Source organism: Schistocerca nitens, chromosome 1 (genome assembly GCF_023898315.1).
Source record: "Schistocerca nitens isolate TAMUIC-IGC-003100 chromosome 1, iqSchNite1.1, whole genome shotgun sequence".
NCBI classification, from domain to species: domain Eukaryota; kingdom Metazoa; phylum Arthropoda; class Insecta; order Orthoptera; family Acrididae; genus Schistocerca; species Schistocerca nitens.
In genome coordinates, this window is record NC_064614.1 from 969,287,991 (window position 1) to 969,299,323 (window position 11,333).

The 11,333-nt window shown below is 42.8% G+C and overlaps 1 protein-coding gene across 2 annotated transcripts in view; it reads right to left on the reverse strand.

Annotated features, from left to right (window-relative positions):
* The window catches only part of LOC126237597 (apolipoprotein D-like), a 37,906-nt gene extending 27,130 nt beyond the window's left edge, over window positions 1-10,776 (reverse strand). Inside the window, exon 1 of one of the 2 annotated variants that reach the window (XM_049947736.1) lies at window positions 10,645-10,776. The gene's annotated coding sequence lies outside the window, so the exon portion shown is untranslated. The remainder of the gene's footprint in view (window positions 1-10,644) is intronic. The other variant, XM_049947737.1, reaches the window with a different exon arrangement.
* Window positions 10,777-11,333: the final 557 nt, after the last annotated feature.

Here is an 11,333-nt window from a genome sequence, read left to right on the forward strand (position 1 = left end):
TTCCGCTTATTTCCCATTTAAATTATATGGACTGGCCATTGGTTATGGAATACCGTGAGATTCAGACACTAGCTATTTTCTTTTCAAATGCATTTACCCTACAGGCCTTAATTTATTAGCTTCAAGTATACCTGAAGTTACATTTTTTCCTTCATAGATAGCTACCGACATGTCCATAGGAATGGAAATTATTTCCTGCCTCTATATTACTCACAAAACAATCATCTCACCAACTACTAATTATAGTAAGATAAATATTTAAAAAGTACCTATATTAAAGTTAGTCACTCATTTTCTCTGTATTAATGTATGAAGAACGCATTAAAGTATATTATAGACTGTGCGGGTCCCTTCTTTGTTGGACCCGAAATACCCAACAACGTGTTGAATACTCTACATACGTCTATTCTGGCGTCTTGACTCTTCCTTTTTCCTCTTCTATCCCGTGAGCTGTCGAATTAGCTACTCCGAGAGTCTACCAAATTTTGCCTTACGTATCAAATTTCCATCAAGACTTCCTTATTTACATATTTTGCTTAATGCGTCTTTTGTTTTCAATTTGTAAGTCTTGTTTTTATTAGCATTTCTCCCTGAAACGTTAATTCATCAGATGCAAGATTGTTGTATTGTGCACTCAACACGCCATGTAGTCGTACCATAGCACCAACCTCTGGTAGTGTAATTCTTTGGATTGTTGAATTAGAGGTAGTGAGCCGTGAAGCTGTAGTATAGATGTATACCATTGCTCATAATTTAGATAAAACGTTTGAAGTATTGTTGCCGTATGTATTATAATTCTCTATGTTTCTTTAATTTTTTCATATCATTAATGCGTACCTAACTATACGGTTATATTTGTTTGCAAGAGTTATTGAGAAAGCTTTACATCGTGGATCACAGTTTATACATACTTATACATACAGTACTCTTTACAACTACCACTGTATTAGTTGAAGTACTATCCTTGTACCTGTAGCTCACTTCTGCTTACAAAATGAATAGGATGAGTACTGCCTCGCGTGTTCGCACACTTCTTCTGTACCCAAACTGATTCTCCTCCAGTCGCCTTCCAGCACTCGTTCCATCGTGCTGTAGACAATTCATGTTAGTATTCTGCAATCACAATTTATTAAACTAATGATTTGGTAATACTGGCACCTTTCAACACCTACCTTCTTCGATATTAAGGTTTTACATTAATCCCAATGGTGTTTTAACAATTCTGCAGGAATGTCATTTGATACGGCTGCCATGTTTCGATTTAGGTTTTCCAGTCCTTTGTCAAATTCTTCTCGATGTATGGCATAACACATCTCATCTTCATGAACTTCCTCTTCCTTTTCTCCAAAATTTGTCTTCGTGATTTTGTACTTTATATAAACCCTGTGCATATTTGTTCCATCTTTGAGCCGTCGTTCCTTAGTTCTGGCTTGTTGTCTGAGTTTTTGGCCATCATATCGATGCTTCAGTTTCGGTCAAAGGTTCCTTTGATTTTCTTATCGGTGGCATCTACTTTTCGTATAGTCATGCATGATTCTATCGCTTTACATATCTCGTCCAGCTTTTCGTGCTATACATCTTCTGTCAGTTTCATTTTTAGACGTCCCTAAGGTCTTTGGCCTACTTCGACTGCTGCATTCTTCAGTTTCAGCTAGCATATAATGTGGCATTCATGTATTTTAAATGTACTTTGTCTTTTTGCCTAGTCGTTGTTCTGTTACCTTCACAATTTCATTTCTCAAAGCCACCCACTTCTATTCTGCTGCCGGCCGCGGTGGTCTAGCGGTTCTGGCGCTGCAGTCCGGAACCGCGGGACTGCTACGGTCGCAGGTTCGCATCCTGCCTCGGGCATGGGTGTGTGTGATGTCCTTAGGTTAGTTAGGTTCAAGTAGTTCTAAGTTCTAGGGGACTTATGACCTAAGATGTTGAGTCCCATAGTGCTCAGAGCCATTTGAACCATTTTTTTCTATTCTGCTGTATTCCTGTTGTAACCGACCTTATAGGCCTCGCTAAACAACAAGTAAAATTACGTAAGACACAAAAATATTTTTTATGTTATGCAGACTAGGAAAATTAATACTTGAGGAGCTTGTGTAATAAAAGTTACAAAAAATAATATTAAGAGTAATAAGAATAATGTTAGTTGAAAAACAAAGAACACTTTGTCTTTTCTTTTTGTAATCTCTGTATCAGTAGCATATAAGCCATAACTTGTCTCTTGCTCTTCTTGTCTCTTGTCGTTCTTGCTCTTCTTGTGTACCTTGTCACTCTTGTATGTTAGGGTTGGGTTGTTTGGGGGAGGAGATCAAACAGCGAGGTCATCGGTCTCATCGGATTAGGGAAGGAGGGGGGGAAGGAAGTCGGCCGTGCCCTTTGAAAGGAACCATTCTAGCATTTGCCTGGAGCGATTTAGGGAAATCACGGAAAACCTAAATCAGGATGGCCGGATGCGGGATTGAACCGTCGTCCTCCCGAAAGCGTGTCCATTGTGCTAACCAATGTGTATGTATGAGTTCTTTTGAAACTGTTAAATATATATCTGAAAGGACCTCCATTTGTTCTTTCATGAAAATTATTCGTTCACGTATGATCCCGAGACTTCATTTTTCGTGCTCGTAACATTGAATAGCCATATATTGGCATATGCAATAGGAGACTGAAATCAATACGATATTTAAAGTGAAAGTTAATTAAACATTTCTTGTAGAAAAACGGAATAAGGATTTAAAACATAAATATAAGCGATAGTTTGGGAATCCTTTCATTAAAGTGCGATGTGTCATTAACGTAATGGTTCAATTGGCTCTGAGCACTATGGGACTTAACTTATGAGGCCATCAGTCCCATAGAACTTAGAAATACTTAAACCTAACTAACCTAAGGACATGCACACATCCATGCCCGAGGCAGGATTCGAACCTGCGACCGTAGCGATCGCGCGGTTCCATACTGTAGCGCTTAGAACCGCTCGGCCGGCATTAATGTAATAATACCCTATCAGAGACTTCTATTCTCACAGGAAATACAAGAATATTTATTCTGTCTGATCTGCCCTGCGGCAAATTTCAGTTATTTACGAACTTTAATTTACCTGCGTGTGGGTCGGTGTTAATTAAATACTGGGAACTTTTAATAAGAAAGTGACAGATATACACAATCGACGTATCTTTTTTTTTATGAGGTCGACCCATAGCTTGCACTATACTACGAGAGGAGGAGTTTACGCAACCAGCCAGTCCACATAGGAACAGCAAGGGATAAATTACATACTTTTTCTGTTTCAGTTAGTCGTGGCCTAATGCTGCCATTGAAACTCTCAACAATCCCTGGTTCATCCAACTTATCCAAGTTTCCTATCTTAATGCAACTTCTTCAGCTTAATATGAATATTTGAACAGATAACTCATGGTCAGACACCTATCTTTGAAATAGTTTAAGATGTCGTTTTGAAATCTCTCTCTTACCACTTCAAAATCTATGCGGAACCTCCCGGTGTACTCCAGTCTCTTACACTTATGCAACGTTTCTTAAAAACGTGTTAGCAATGATTAAACTAATTTCTATGTAAAATTCTACCAAGCGTCTTCGCCTTTCATTCTGTTACAACCCAGAGTGCCTGGGTCGTGTTGTGTGCAGGAGGCCGGGCTCCGAGTACAGTTTATGGCCGGAGGCGTCAGTAACACAGTGGTAACTGCTACAGCATTTAGCTTTCAGGCTGAGTTTACAGAGCTATAAAGTGCCTCGGGGGTCGGAGGGTGGCCTGGGATTAGTGCATGCCGCGGTGAAGTGCTCACACCTCCTCAGCAAGTTGCCATGTCACAGCCACAGATCAGTGAGCCATGGGTGCGTGATGTGCTGGTGCAGGCATATGTTCTACAGTACAGTGCGGCTCACACCTCAGTGGTCTCGTAGACAGCCAGTCACATGCTCTCGTGAGGACATCTGATAGTGTGGTCCAGGATGTCGGTTGTCGTGAAAATTAGGCGATGGGCATCCACCATAGATCGACCAAGACCGCAGCAGGTGCTCACGACTCAGTCAGGGTCTGTGCAAATGTGCCTCACCTGGCTGCCGTGGAGATGACAGCTTGAAGATTATCTGAGATTGGCCCTCAGTGGGGAAAGGCTAGCAGCACAACACAGTACTCCCCCTCCGCGATGTCCAAGTAGACAGAAACGGCAGACCACAGCTGTGGTATGCATGAGGTCGGCTATGCCTCTGCGGTATGTCTACTTGGCATATGACTGGCACACCGTCCCAGTTCTTGGCTGTGTGCTCGCCGGGTAGAAACTTTAAAAGATTAACCATGTAAAGCGAAATTTTTCTGTGGCGTAACACTTCTTTCAGTCAGTCTATGTTTTGGTTCTGTTTTTCTTTGTGCTCCGTTCCAGACAAGTGAATTCCAATCCACCATCAATTAAATTTTCGTCTTCGTTATTGTACTGTATAATGTCTTTCATCTCACCATACGCTCTTCAGTCTCTTCGTTGCATGCAAACCTAATAGGCACATACAGGCATACTTCAGTTGTTGTATTTAGTCGTGGCTTTGTATCTGTCTTGAATATTGAGATATCGTCACTACAATGTTTTCAATAGTGTACTCACATTCCTGTTTTCTTGTTTTATGATGCTTATGCAATAGGTGAGGTCCACCTTTTTCTTGATTTCTTCCAGCTTGTGTTTTAAACCTTTCTATTGATATTTTTATGTGGAAAAATTTGTACCTTGTTTCTGCAACTTTACAACTAAATAATTAAGGATTATCACTGGTTTTGTATTAAAAAATGTTTAGTACAGTAATACAACCGGGACCGACCTACTCCACCCACGGAGCAAGCTCGCCCTGCAGTTGGGTCAAGTTGGACCACAATATTCTATTATTTAATTTAGCTACGCTATTGATCACTTAATGGAAAATATTTCACTTTTAATGCTGACAATCTTTTTAATTACAAATTTCTACAGCTTTATAACAGAAACTGCTACCATAAATCATGTTATCATTTTATAATAACAGTGTCACAGAAAAGTACATCTAAAATATTTATGTCTTCGCCTGAATTTTCGATAGGACCTTTCCAGCTCAACATTCAAATAAAAGTCCTTTCACGTTGTTTTTAACAGGTGACGGACATGCCCAGCTTCTTACAGTTTGTGAACTTAATCCATTCATCACCATCCTCATCCTGATTTTCTTCGTCATAAAGAACTTTGTTCGGAATGCCTACTTCCCTTCTGCGCTTTATCTGAGCAGCTTTGGAGCTTGGCCACGGCCACTTTTTTTGGAAAATAGGTTTTTACGTAGAATATTCGTATTTCTCTTCAAAGTGTTTTCTGTGATGTCTGTGGAGTCTTGTTATTTGCATTGTAATCCATATTTCACAGGAACGTCTTTCAGTATTGCTGAAGTACTTTTTCAATTGATGCTGTTCCTTTCCTTGGTGCCATTTCTCAAATGATTTGACTTCTTCAGCTGTTGGGAAGCACAATTAGTCATGTGATGTGATGTTTAACTTTACATGCGCTATAACTGACAGCATAGGCCCTCCACTGTGTTCTTGAGCAGCGAAAGGGCCAACTTCAGCTATTAAACCAAATGCATTAGAATCAGGTTTGTATGTTACGTAAGAAGACACAAAGTCACTATCACTGAAAATGTATCTGTTTAAGGAAGACATATCTGTCACTCTGAATCCAGCCAGTATGTTTCTAAGCATAATTGCGTTTGGTAGAGCAGTTTTCACAATGCCTGAGAGGTCGTATATTGTCACTGGTCGTTCGTTTGCTGTCGCCCATGCATGCACGCGGAGTTCACAAACTTCTTCAAAGAGCCGCAAAAAGTTCTATCTATGCGCTGTAATTTGTGGTTGTAGAGAGCTGTAAAAGGCAAAAGTGTGACACCACTTTTTTTTGCAATAGTGTAAGACTTCAGTATGTCAGTGGGAACTTGGTTGTGAGTCATAACAAAACAAGGATGGTCTTCGGAACACCGAACTTGTGATACTACGCAAAAGCGCCAAAGAAACCGGTATAGGTGTGCATATTCAAATACAGAGATATTTAAACAGGCAGAATACGGTGCTGTGGTCGGCAACACCTATATCAGACAACAAGTGCCTGGCGCAGTTGTTAGATCTGTTACTGCTGCTACAATGGCGGGTTATTAAGACTTAAGTGAGTATGAACGTGGTGTTATAGTCGATGCACGAGCGATGGGACACAGCATCTCTGAGGTAGCGATGAGGTGAGGATTCCACGAGTATACTGTCAGTATTAAGAATCCGATAACACATCAAGTCTCCGCACATCGCTGTGGCCGAAAAAAGATCCTGCCAGGACGGAACCAACGACAACTGAAGAGAATCGTTCGACGAGACAGAAGTGCAACCCTTCCGTAAATTGCTGTAGATTTCAATGTTGGGCCATCAACGAGTGTCAACGTGCGAACCATTCAACGAAACATCATCGATATGGGCTTTCGAAGCCGAAAGCCCACTCGTGTACCCTTGATGACTGCACGACACGAAGTTTTACGCCTCACATGGTCCTGTCAACACCGACATTGGACTGTTGATGACTGGAAACATGTTGTCTGGTCGGACGAGTCTCGTTTCAGATTTTGTCGAGTGGGTGGACGTGTACGGGTATGGAGACAACCTGATGAATCTATGGACCCAGCATGTCAGCAGGGGACTCTTCAAGCTGGTGGAGGCTCTGCTCTGTAATGGTGTGGGGCGTGTGCAGTTCGAGTGATATGGGACCCTTGATACGTCTAGACGCGACTGTGACAAGTGACACATACGTAAGCATCCTGTCTGATCACCTACATCCATTCATTTCCATTGTGCACTCCGACGGACTTGAGCAATTCCAGCAGGACAATACGATACCCTACACGTCCAGAATTTCTACAGAGTTGCTCCAGGAACATTCTCCTGAGTTCCACTTGAACGTATCTGCGATACCTTGCAACGTGCTGTTCAGAATAGATCCTCACCCCCTCGTACTATTACAGATATATGGACAGCCCTGCAGATTTCATGGTGTCAGTTTCCTCCAGCACTACTTCAGACTTTAGTGGAGTCCATGCCATGTCGTGTCGCGGTGCGTCTGCGTGCTCGCGAGGGCTCTGCACGATATTAGGCAGGTGTACCAGTTTCTTTTGTTCTTCAGTGTAAATGTTGCATGTATTTTAAGCTGCTAGTTTGTCTCATCCAGCCTGAGCGTTAGGCACCACATTTGCACACAAAGAACGTTAGTTGATAAAATGTGGCTACAATTTAATCCTAAGGGATATGAAAAATGGAAACGCACTATTCCCAATTGGAATAAGAGCTAAAGCCATAGTGATAAGTGACTCTCTTTCAGCAGATGTTATCCGTACTATTTTACATAATCCCCTTCGAGCGACTATTCTGTCAGGCCTTTGGACCGTAGTGATTCCTGTTTCACCTACATTCTAGATGTCATTAGGGATCAGCTCAAATCTTTGAATTTGTTGCAGTACTTATCTAAAGTTTTTCTAGGAATGTTAATCTCTTTACTCACTTTCCTAACTGATCTTTAATGCTATTTCACTTTTATCACTATTAACTTCGTAGCTGCCGCACAAACATTGCCTCTGGGAGTTGCCTTTCTATAATTTTGCACTGTCTAAATAAAAAAAAAAGAAAAGAAACGCCAGGATGATGATTAATAGAAATATGACTGATTTAGAAGATACACATTTATTTGATACTTGGAAATATTTATCCTACGTTGTCCCGTGACTAATAATTTCCAATTTACTTTACAATAGTTTTAGTTGAATATATGAGCACAGGCTATAAGTATTAGAAGAAAACAGAAGAAGAAAAAAATCAAACATCGTATAGAGCTATCGGTTTAAAATCAATTCAGGAGACAATTTGCTTAAGTAAGAATCGCATTGGTAATGATCTAGATGTTGATTACATTGGACCTACTGAAGATAGTAAGAGTACTTACAAAGATACAGCGAAGCAGGTTGGCCACCTGATCCGACGTGCCCCTGTTGAAGTGGGCCATTATGCCCAATCACCAAATTAAAATTACTTTATTTCGTTTACGAAAACGTTTTTAACATTTCCGCCGTATAAAGTGTCATAATCGATAATATATTAACTTTAATCGCTGTTTACTAAGAACGTTGTCTTGATTTATAGAACAAAATATCCTGAATTAACAAAATTTACTGTCACTAAGAAGAAAACGTAAGACGCGTGACAGTCTTCGTTCGACAATCTAGCTGCACTGATGCGTTCGTGGAAAGCTGACGGTATTGTTGTCAGCAGTCTCCTTGGTCGGTGATGTATTCCAACTGCAATTGAACGAAATAATACCAATATGCCATCGTGCAGTGAGACCTATGTGCCCCGGTCTGCCATTATATGATTTTGTGTTGATAATACACTCCTGGAAATTGAAATAAGAACACCGTGAATTCATTGTCCCAGGAAGGGGAAACTTTATTGACACATTCCTGGGGTCAGATACATCACATGATCACACTGACAGAAACACAGGCACATAGACACAGGCAACAGAGCATGCACAATGTCGGCACTAGTACAGTGTATACCCACCTTTCGGAGCAATGCAGGCTGCTAGTCTCCCATGGAGACGATCGTAGAGATGCTGGATGTAGTCCTGTGGAACGGCTTGCCATGCCATTTCCACCTGGCGCCTCAGTTGGACCAGTGTTCGTGCTGGACGTGCAGACCGCGTGAGACGACGCTTCATCCAGTCCCAAACATGCTCAATGGGGGACAGATCCGGAGATCTTGCTGGCCAGGGTAGTTGACTTACACCTTCTAGAGCATGTTGGGTGGCACGGGATACATGCGGACGTGCATTGTCCTGTTGGAACAGCAAGTTCCCTTGCCGGTCTAGGAATGGTAGAACGATGGGTTCGATGACGGTTTGGATGTACCGTGCACTATTCAGTGTCCCCTCGACGATCACCAGTGGTGTACGGCCAGTGTAGGAGATCGCTCCCCACACCATGATGCCGGGTGTTGGCCCTGTGTGCCTCGGTCGTATGCAGTGCTGATTGTGGCGTTCACCTGCACGGCGCCAAACACGCATACGACCATCATTGGCACCAAGGCAGAAGCGACTCTCATCGCTGAAGACGACACGTCTCCATTCGTCCCTCCATTCACGCCTGTCGCGACACCACTGGAGGCGGGCTGCACGATGTTGGGGCGTGAGCGGAAGACGGCCTAACGGTGTGCGGGACCGTAGCCCAGCTTCATGGAGACGGTTGCGAATGGTCCTCGCCGATACCCCAGGAGCAACAGTGTCCCTAATTTGCTGGGAAGTGGCGGTGCGGTCCCCTACGGCACTGCGTAGGATCCTACGGTCTTGGCGTGCATCCGTGCGTCGCTGCGGTCCGGTCCCAGGTCGACGGGCACGTGCACCTTCCGCCGACCACTGGTGACAACATCGATGTACTGTGGAGACCTCACGCCCCACGTGTTGAGCAATTCGGCGGTACGTCCACCCGGCTTCCCGCATGCCCACTATACGCCCTCGCTCAAAGTCCGTCAACTGCACATACGGTTCACGTCCACGCTGTCGCGGCATGTTACCAGTGTTAAAGACTGCGATGGAGCTCCGTATGCCACGGCAAACTGGCTGACACTGACGGCGGCGGTGCACAAATGCTGCGCAGCTAGCGCCATTCGACGGCCAACACCGCGGTTCCTGGTGTGTCCGCTGTGCCGTGCGTGTGATCATTGCTTGTACAGCCCTCTCGCAGTGTCCGGAGCAAGTATGGTGGGTCTGACACACCGGTGTCAATGTGTTCTTTTTTCCATTTACAGGAGTGTATATAACTTGTTTATCTGTGACGGCGGAAAAAAGAGGCCGAAAAAGAGAGAAGACAACGTATGGTGTGTTTACTATTTGGAGGATATTATTAACTCTTCATTTGCAGGGTTTCATGGTGAGTCAAATTTTACATATTTTTGAAACTAGCCACGTTGTAGGGAGCAGGGGGCCAGTCCTGGGCGCTGGAGTATTTTTAATATTTTGGAAGACGAATGACAACTTGTAAGTATCCATAAAAAAGTTCCAGTTCCGACACCCTTAAGAAAACAGCGTAATACCGACTTTTAAATCATTTCCTTGAAAGAAAAACACCTGACAAAATCACATTTTTTGTTTCTCTGTGGCCTGCCCTCCCCGCTTCCTTCTGTCACCATTGTTCCCCTGTGCAGTAGAATAATAATGTAACACACATACTGAAGAGTTCCATGGTACAACAGTAATTCTCACTGTACATTTACAAATTTGGTAAATAAGATGTGCCCAGTTATGAGACAATAATTCACTCTGATCATGATATACTGACGATTATTTCTTTCTTTTCTTACGATGGCCAAAAGGGAAGTGTTTGTGTTACTCTTCATTCTGGATAATGTTGGAAACTGCCTGCATGACAAACCTAAATTTACTCTTCTGACTCTTTACTTTCATCTATGACACTCGTCGTCAAGCGTTTCTTCGTTTACTCACGATTATAAAGGCTCATCGTCTAAATTATAAAACGTTAATAAGAATTGTTTGCACCAAGTAAAGAATGTAGCATGAGCGTTTAATTCAACTGACAAATCATTACCTCTTATTAGCGGAAGGATGTAATTGATCAGTACGCCACAACCAGCAAGCGTCTTGGGTTGAGAGGCGGTGTTGAACGATACGATTACGCGGCGTGACTGAGCTTAGCTCCTAAATACTGCGTGCTTTTGTCCTGAAACACGCCTTCACTGTTGGCGCTTCTTATCTTCTCTATCTCGCAGATGCTTATATGTGAAGGCCTAGGTTATCCTGCTGTGTACAGCGAGATAGTAAAAAACAATTCCGAGAAGGAGTATTAGTGGCAATTTGACGCCCTCAAACCAAGCGGAAAGTGATGCTATTCTGAAACACGTATAATAAACATCTTATAGATTAACGCTTGATATCGAAGAAGGTCAGGTTAATAACCCAGGATAAAAGTGCAGAGAATGTGCTGTGTTGCGAATGGTTTACGAGACGTATTGCCTACTGGCTCTCTTCTCGAGTTCTCAGGCTGGTATTCGTTTAACGACTTCCTGTCGTTTCACCAACACGAACAGCTAGCATTCCCAAAAGTTCACCATTCATTGCTGGTGGCCGTTGAAGTTGAACCAGCGGCCGGAGGTGGTACAGGGGTGATTTCAGTCCAGGCGGTGCAGAGATCAATCTTCTATGGGATGTATGTATTACACTTCACAAAATGGACGTCGGTGACACTCCAGAAATGTTCAAAACAAACCACTGACTTGC